Source organism: Marmota flaviventris, chromosome 6, assembly GCF_047511675.1.
Source record: "Marmota flaviventris isolate mMarFla1 chromosome 6, mMarFla1.hap1, whole genome shotgun sequence".
Classification (NCBI taxonomy): domain Eukaryota; kingdom Metazoa; phylum Chordata; class Mammalia; order Rodentia; family Sciuridae; genus Marmota; species Marmota flaviventris.
In genome coordinates, this window is record NC_092503.1 from 4803276 (window position 1) to 4809389 (window position 6114).

The following is a 6114-nucleotide window of genomic DNA, read 5'->3' on the forward strand; positions in this document are numbered from 1 at the left end:
CACCTTTCCCTCTCTTGTTTACCTGGATCACAATTGGATTTAGCAGCTGAATTTTCATTACGCAAGTCAGAGGCCTGAGGAAAGTAGATGAGCTTTGAATTCCTGCCAGCAGGGCCCTTTCTGTTCTAGTCCACTCACCGTCACATGACGAATCAGCCTGGCCCACACTGACCCACTCTGGGTAAAACAAGGTTAGCGACGAGGAGAAGACTCACAGATTCAGGAAGGATCTCGTTTTTCTCCCCAGCTTCACCCACCATCAAGGACAAAAATGGGCCTGCACAGCTTCTCTTGGTGGTACCCAGTGAGGGACAAATGTAAGCGTGGCCCTCATGTCTACCTGTGATCCACCTTCCTCCCAGGGACTCCTGCAGACCTGACCCATGTCGTTAGCCCTAAAGGAAGCACAAACGGTGGCTTAGGGAGAGCCGCGAGCTGTGCCAACCCCCCAAACCTCTCAAATAAGTACACACCGCAGCTGAAGGAAAACACGGACCAGGAGCCATAGCCTCGAGACAAGTCCTCCGGCTGCCTCCTACCCGTGGCCCCTCCTGGACAGAGCTCCAGGGCAGCCGCGCCTGCTGCTTCTCCACTCCACACCGTGTTGCCTTCCAAGCCCCGTCTCCTTCCCCAGGGGAACAGGCCTGGCTTCAAGGCCACTCATGGGCCCCCACAGCAAGGCCCTGCCTGGGACAGCAAAGGAAGAACAGAGGTCTGCTCAGGGAGCTGCCCGTGCCTGCAGCCTGCCATCTCAGCCGCCTGGTGTACAGGCATCCGCAACCCGCAGAGTTGAAAGTACCAAATGTTTCTGTGACCCAAGATGAAATGGTGATAAGAGGAGGCTCTAAAGAGGGAGAAGAAACGAACCCTCATCTGGTTGCAGTTAGTTACCTCTTCTTGAGAATTCTTGGGTAGATCAGCAGGCAAAATCAGAATAAGGACAGTGACTTCTATTCAAGCCCATTTTTTCAGATGCCTCAGAGGAGCACGCTGTACCATTGGGAGAGAGAGAAGATGGGCAGGACGTGGAAGCAGGCTGGTGAGATAGGACTGGAGCACAAACACTGCCCAGATAAGATCCCTGGTTGTCCTCTTGCAATATGGGGCTGGGTAGAGAGAATAGACTGTAAGACTTGCATGTTTTTGAGTGCACTGTATTTCCAAAGGAACACAACCGACCTGCAAAAGCCTCGTCTGTAGAACCTACGAGAAGTCCTGATTCCCCAGGCCTGCAGGAGTAGACTACAAATGCCACTGGCCCCACAGAAGGCCATGGTCTCTAGTGCCCCTGTCACGGATGGCCAGAGAGGAAAATGGTCAAGAAGAACTTCTCCAAGGGCAGAGTCTCACCCCACAGAGCTCAGTGGGCAAGGGAGCTGGCTAAGCTAGTTACTCCCAGAGAGCAGGTGTGGGGGCACCTTGGGCTAGCTGTCCAGCAGGATTTGAGCACCTGATAGACTGGGAACTCCCGTGGGCTTCTCCACTCTCCCTCTACCCGATGGGGATTTTCTTGAGGTTGCTCTGCTCATGTGTCCTGGTGATGGAGGACCTTGAGTGGAGGTGGGAGTCAGGCAGGAACTTTAAGCTAGATGAAGGAAGCTAGATGAAGGAAGGGATCTTATCTGGGCAGTGTTTGTGCTCCAGTCCTATCTCACCAGCCTGGATTTAAGGATTCTTTTTCTTAGGAAGGAGCGAATGTGTTTAGATGGGGGAACACAGATATTTGAGTTATCAAAAGAGAGAGTTGTCTCAGAAACTTATAAGTCATCCCTTGAAATCTATTTTTCTAGAGTGATAGGAACCACAAAGCTTAAGATCCAAAAATAAAGACCTCACTTTCCACGCTCCCACCCCAGGGTGAGATGAGGCCAGGTGAGCGAGCACTCACCAAGAGCAGGCAAATGGAACCAGTGCATGTGACATCTGCGTGGCGTCCGTCCTCCCTTACCCCAGAGCTACAATATGGATGTGCTGGCAGGAATTCAAAGCTCATCTACTTTCCTCAGGCCTCTGACTTGCGTAATAAAGATTCAGCTGCTAAATCCAATTGCAATCCAGGTTAAAAAAAAAAAAAAAGAGGAAAGGTGAGTGGGGAAAAGGTGAACTAAATCATGAATCAAGAAGACACTGGGTTCCTGTACCTCAGAGCTCTAGCCTTAGTCCTGGGCCACCTGAGCCTGTAACCTGGGTGGGCCACTGTCTTTACTTCAGCAGCCAAGCCTAACCTAGAGTAGAGCACGGACAGAGCAAAACTGAGTGAGTTTCACAAAAAGGAAGGGAAGGAGGACAGAGGGAAAGAGGGAGGGGTAGAAAGAAGGAAGGAAAGGAAAGGAAAAATAGAAAGAGATAGATGTAAGTAAACTAGAAGAGAGGTTGCAAGATATAACATCCAAATAACAAGAGTTCTAGATGGAGAAAATGGAGAAGAAATCATTAACAAAATAATTCAAGAAAAGTTTTTTTTAAAAAAAAAACAATGTGGAACATGTATTTACAACTTGGAAGATCCACTGAATGTCCAGCACCGTGGTGAAAATAGATTCACCCCAATGCTCAGCACCACAGGATTTCAATAAAGGAAGTATGTTACTGGTTAGTATGGATGGTTCCAATTAATAACATGTTAAATGTTCAAAAATGAAATCAAGACCCCTGACTTATATTCAAAGGCAAATTTCCAGAAATTCCATTCATTAAAGTTGCATCTGTTTTATGACAATTCATTGTGAGTTAATAAGCTCCACACTGTTTTAAGGGTGAATGTTCTCCTTTTACTATATTCTTCGGCTGTGGTGAAAACTTTTGTGACCTAAGAAGATAAGCTTTGAGTAGAAATATCTAAAATAAACGTGACAAAGTACTCAATGAGATTTTTTTAACATCATTATAGATTTGAATAGATGACAGCCAAATATGCATTTGCTTTCTAACATACTCCCATCTCCAGGACTGACTTGTAATAGAGGGTAGTAACTCGCTGCATCCAGAGCAGTCCTTCAGGGTGGAGAACACCAGCAGGGGCAGCAGCTGTGAGAGCCACTAACAAACAAGGTAGGGATGTCCCTATTGGGTTTCCTGGCTGCCAATCACACATTCCTCAGCTGAACAATGTCTGTACTACGAAAAATAAAAATTAGATGCTCATGTATTCAGGTTCCTGCCTGCATGACAACTCTGTTATCACTCAAGTGGTAACAGTGCCACCAGGGAGAATTGTCCAACAGGCCTTGAATTCAGGTTTATAATTCAATTAAATTCTAATTCCTGATTTACTAGGAGTATTTCTTAAAATATATCAAGAATGACTTTTGAATGTTATAAAACATTCTTATAGAATAAAATGACTTGTTTGTAAAATGAATCATATTACTAGATCCTCTAAGGCCAAACCATTCCACATTGTTGGAACACACTTTATTTCATTGTGCATCAAATGGCCCTATTAAAAGGATCATATAATATATATATATATTTCTATTCATAAGCAAGATTCATCTTAGATGTTTTTGCTGATGATGATGATTATTATGTGCCATTTTGACACATTTTAATATCAAGATTACACTCTCTTTGTAAAATAAAACTGGAATTTTTCTATCCCATTGTGCTCTGAAACACCTTAATAGGATAGGAGTTGACCATTTGAACTCACCATAGCATCACAGGATAGACCCACAAAACTTTGTATGCACTTGGGAAGACAGATGTTTTAGTCACACTTTCCATTATTTCTTTGGTCTACTTCTATATTTCAATTTTATTATTTCATAATTCAATTTTTTTAATTTTATTTTTCTAGAAAGTTATCCATTTCATCCAAGGTTTTCTTTTCTAAACTCTTTAGCATAAAGATACACACCCAACATGAATTAGTGTTCTCCAAAGAAGCAACAATAGGATATATATATATATATATATATATATATATATATATATATATATATATAGAGAGAGAGAGAGAGAGAGAGAGAGAGAGAGGGGCAAGATGATTGGAGGAGGCCAAGAGAGCGGCCAGCTCACCCAGGGTCCGGCAGACCCTGATAGGTTGGGCATGTCAGTGGTAGGAACAGAGTTTGGGGTGAGGCCATTGGAGAATCACAAGGCACTCTCCTGAGGTTCTGGAGCAAGAGGGTGCCATCTGCAGCAGAGAATTACACATCTTTTGAGAAATATCTCCTGATGTTCCATGAGCCCTGGAAGAAACAGAGGGTCTGACCCTGGACACCAAGTGACCATGTGACCAGGATTGCCCAGGAGGAGCTGAGACCTTTCAGTCCCACCAAGCCATAAGTCAGAGCAGACACAGCAGCAACTCGCTGCAGTGATTCGTCTGGGTTCCAACGAGAGCAGGACAAGCAAGTGGCAAGCAGCTGCACCCTCCCCCAGGCACGCTGTGTGACTGTGCCATCAGGAGGAAAGAAAGCCTGAGGTTGGTATGGATGAGTCGCCTGGGTACCTGCTGTGTGACAAAACCAGAGGGGTCTCTGACAGACATGTTGGGGGAAAGTCCTCTTTATGGCAGAGCTGTGGGTATTGCGCCTGATCTTGGGCAGCAAGAGAAACGTCTTCAGATTAACTACAAATTGTCTCATGGGTGGTTGTGAATGGTCTGACCGGTTGATCAGAGCCTGGAAGGGGAAAGATTGAAAAATGGGAGACAAGAAGTTCTGAGACAGGGGCATGTGGACATTTGTAAGTGGGCATAGAGTTTAAGAGACTGTGTCACATGTTAATACCCTCCAGTAGCCACCCACACTGAAGGGACACTGATCAAACAAGTAGACAGACTGAACGGGCCAGTCGATGCCACCCTGTCCTTGGCTGCTCCAGGAGGCATGAGGAACACATGGATGTGTCAGTCACCATGCAGAGACGGAGACTATGTGTGGATCAAGGCCTGGACTCCCCGAAACTGACCTAGTCACTGCCGTCGCTGAACTTTCAGTCTGAGAGCAACAGAGACCATAGCTGAGCCTTCAGAATGGCATGGCCATCAAGTAGACCCGCTCTCCACTCGTGGCTTCTTGCCTACATGAATCCCGTCCACGTCGCAAGGGTCGGTAGTTATGTTGGACAGGAATAAAGGTGTCCACAGCACAGCCCCAGCAGGGCCACTCTGCGAGATCTGCAGGACTGCCCTGTTGCTCATGGGATTGCAGGGTCACTGCAGAACGCCAACCCCTTTTACAGCACAGGAGGCGCCAGGCCAGGACCCACTTGCCACATCCAGAGTGGCTGTCCAGAGAGGGCAGTGGAGCCACCCGCTGAAGGGCCAGGTGGAGGGCCAGCTCCGGGCGGAACTCAGAGCGGACTGCCACCCCGCAGCACGAGTGCAGCGCTCCTGTGCCACGTGTCCAGCTGCGCAACTCCCTCGGGGGCGCGGAGTCTGCAGCTGGACGAGGAGCAGCTGCCTTACCACCCCTGGAAGAGACCCTGGCGGGCCATCCCTGCCCGGCGGGGAGAGATCTGAGAACGAATCCAGCCGTGGTGCCCTGTGGAAGGAAATCAGCAGCTCCAGCCGCAGGGGGGAAGCACAGAGAGCGCCGGCTCACCCTTCAGAGGCAGCCCCGCCCACGGTGGCCCTGACTTGTGAGGCCAGGAGGGAAGATCAGAGCCTGCATCCGACCCACTCGGGCTTCATGTGCCAGAAATTCCCCTTTATTATCTGTTGGGTTGGGCTGTTGAGAAAATGAAGCTATGAATAATTTAAAAAGAGTTCTTTTTTAATTTTGCCAAAATCTTGAGTAATGTGAAAAAATGGCTAAATAAATCCCTGCATCTAAAGCCGAGCAGACAAACATCCAAAAGAAGGAGCTTCTCCTCAGATGCCAGCCCAGCGGCAGCCCACACTGCTGGCCCCCCAGCCAGGCCGGGCTGCACCTGTGGGCTGGGCAAGCCGGAGGACACCACTGTTGTCCTAGGGCAGGGAGGGAAGGGCAGGGATGGCCTCCAGTTGTCACCTAGAAAAGATCAACAAAAAGGTGACCTCGTGGTGGGTGAGGCCAGGGCACGGGCAGGCACAGGGTCACCTGGAGAGCAGGTCCCTGCTCCTGGGCTGGTGACCCTGAAAGTGTCCTCAGGATGTGCCTCCCCCTGTGAGTCCCCAGAAGGGCA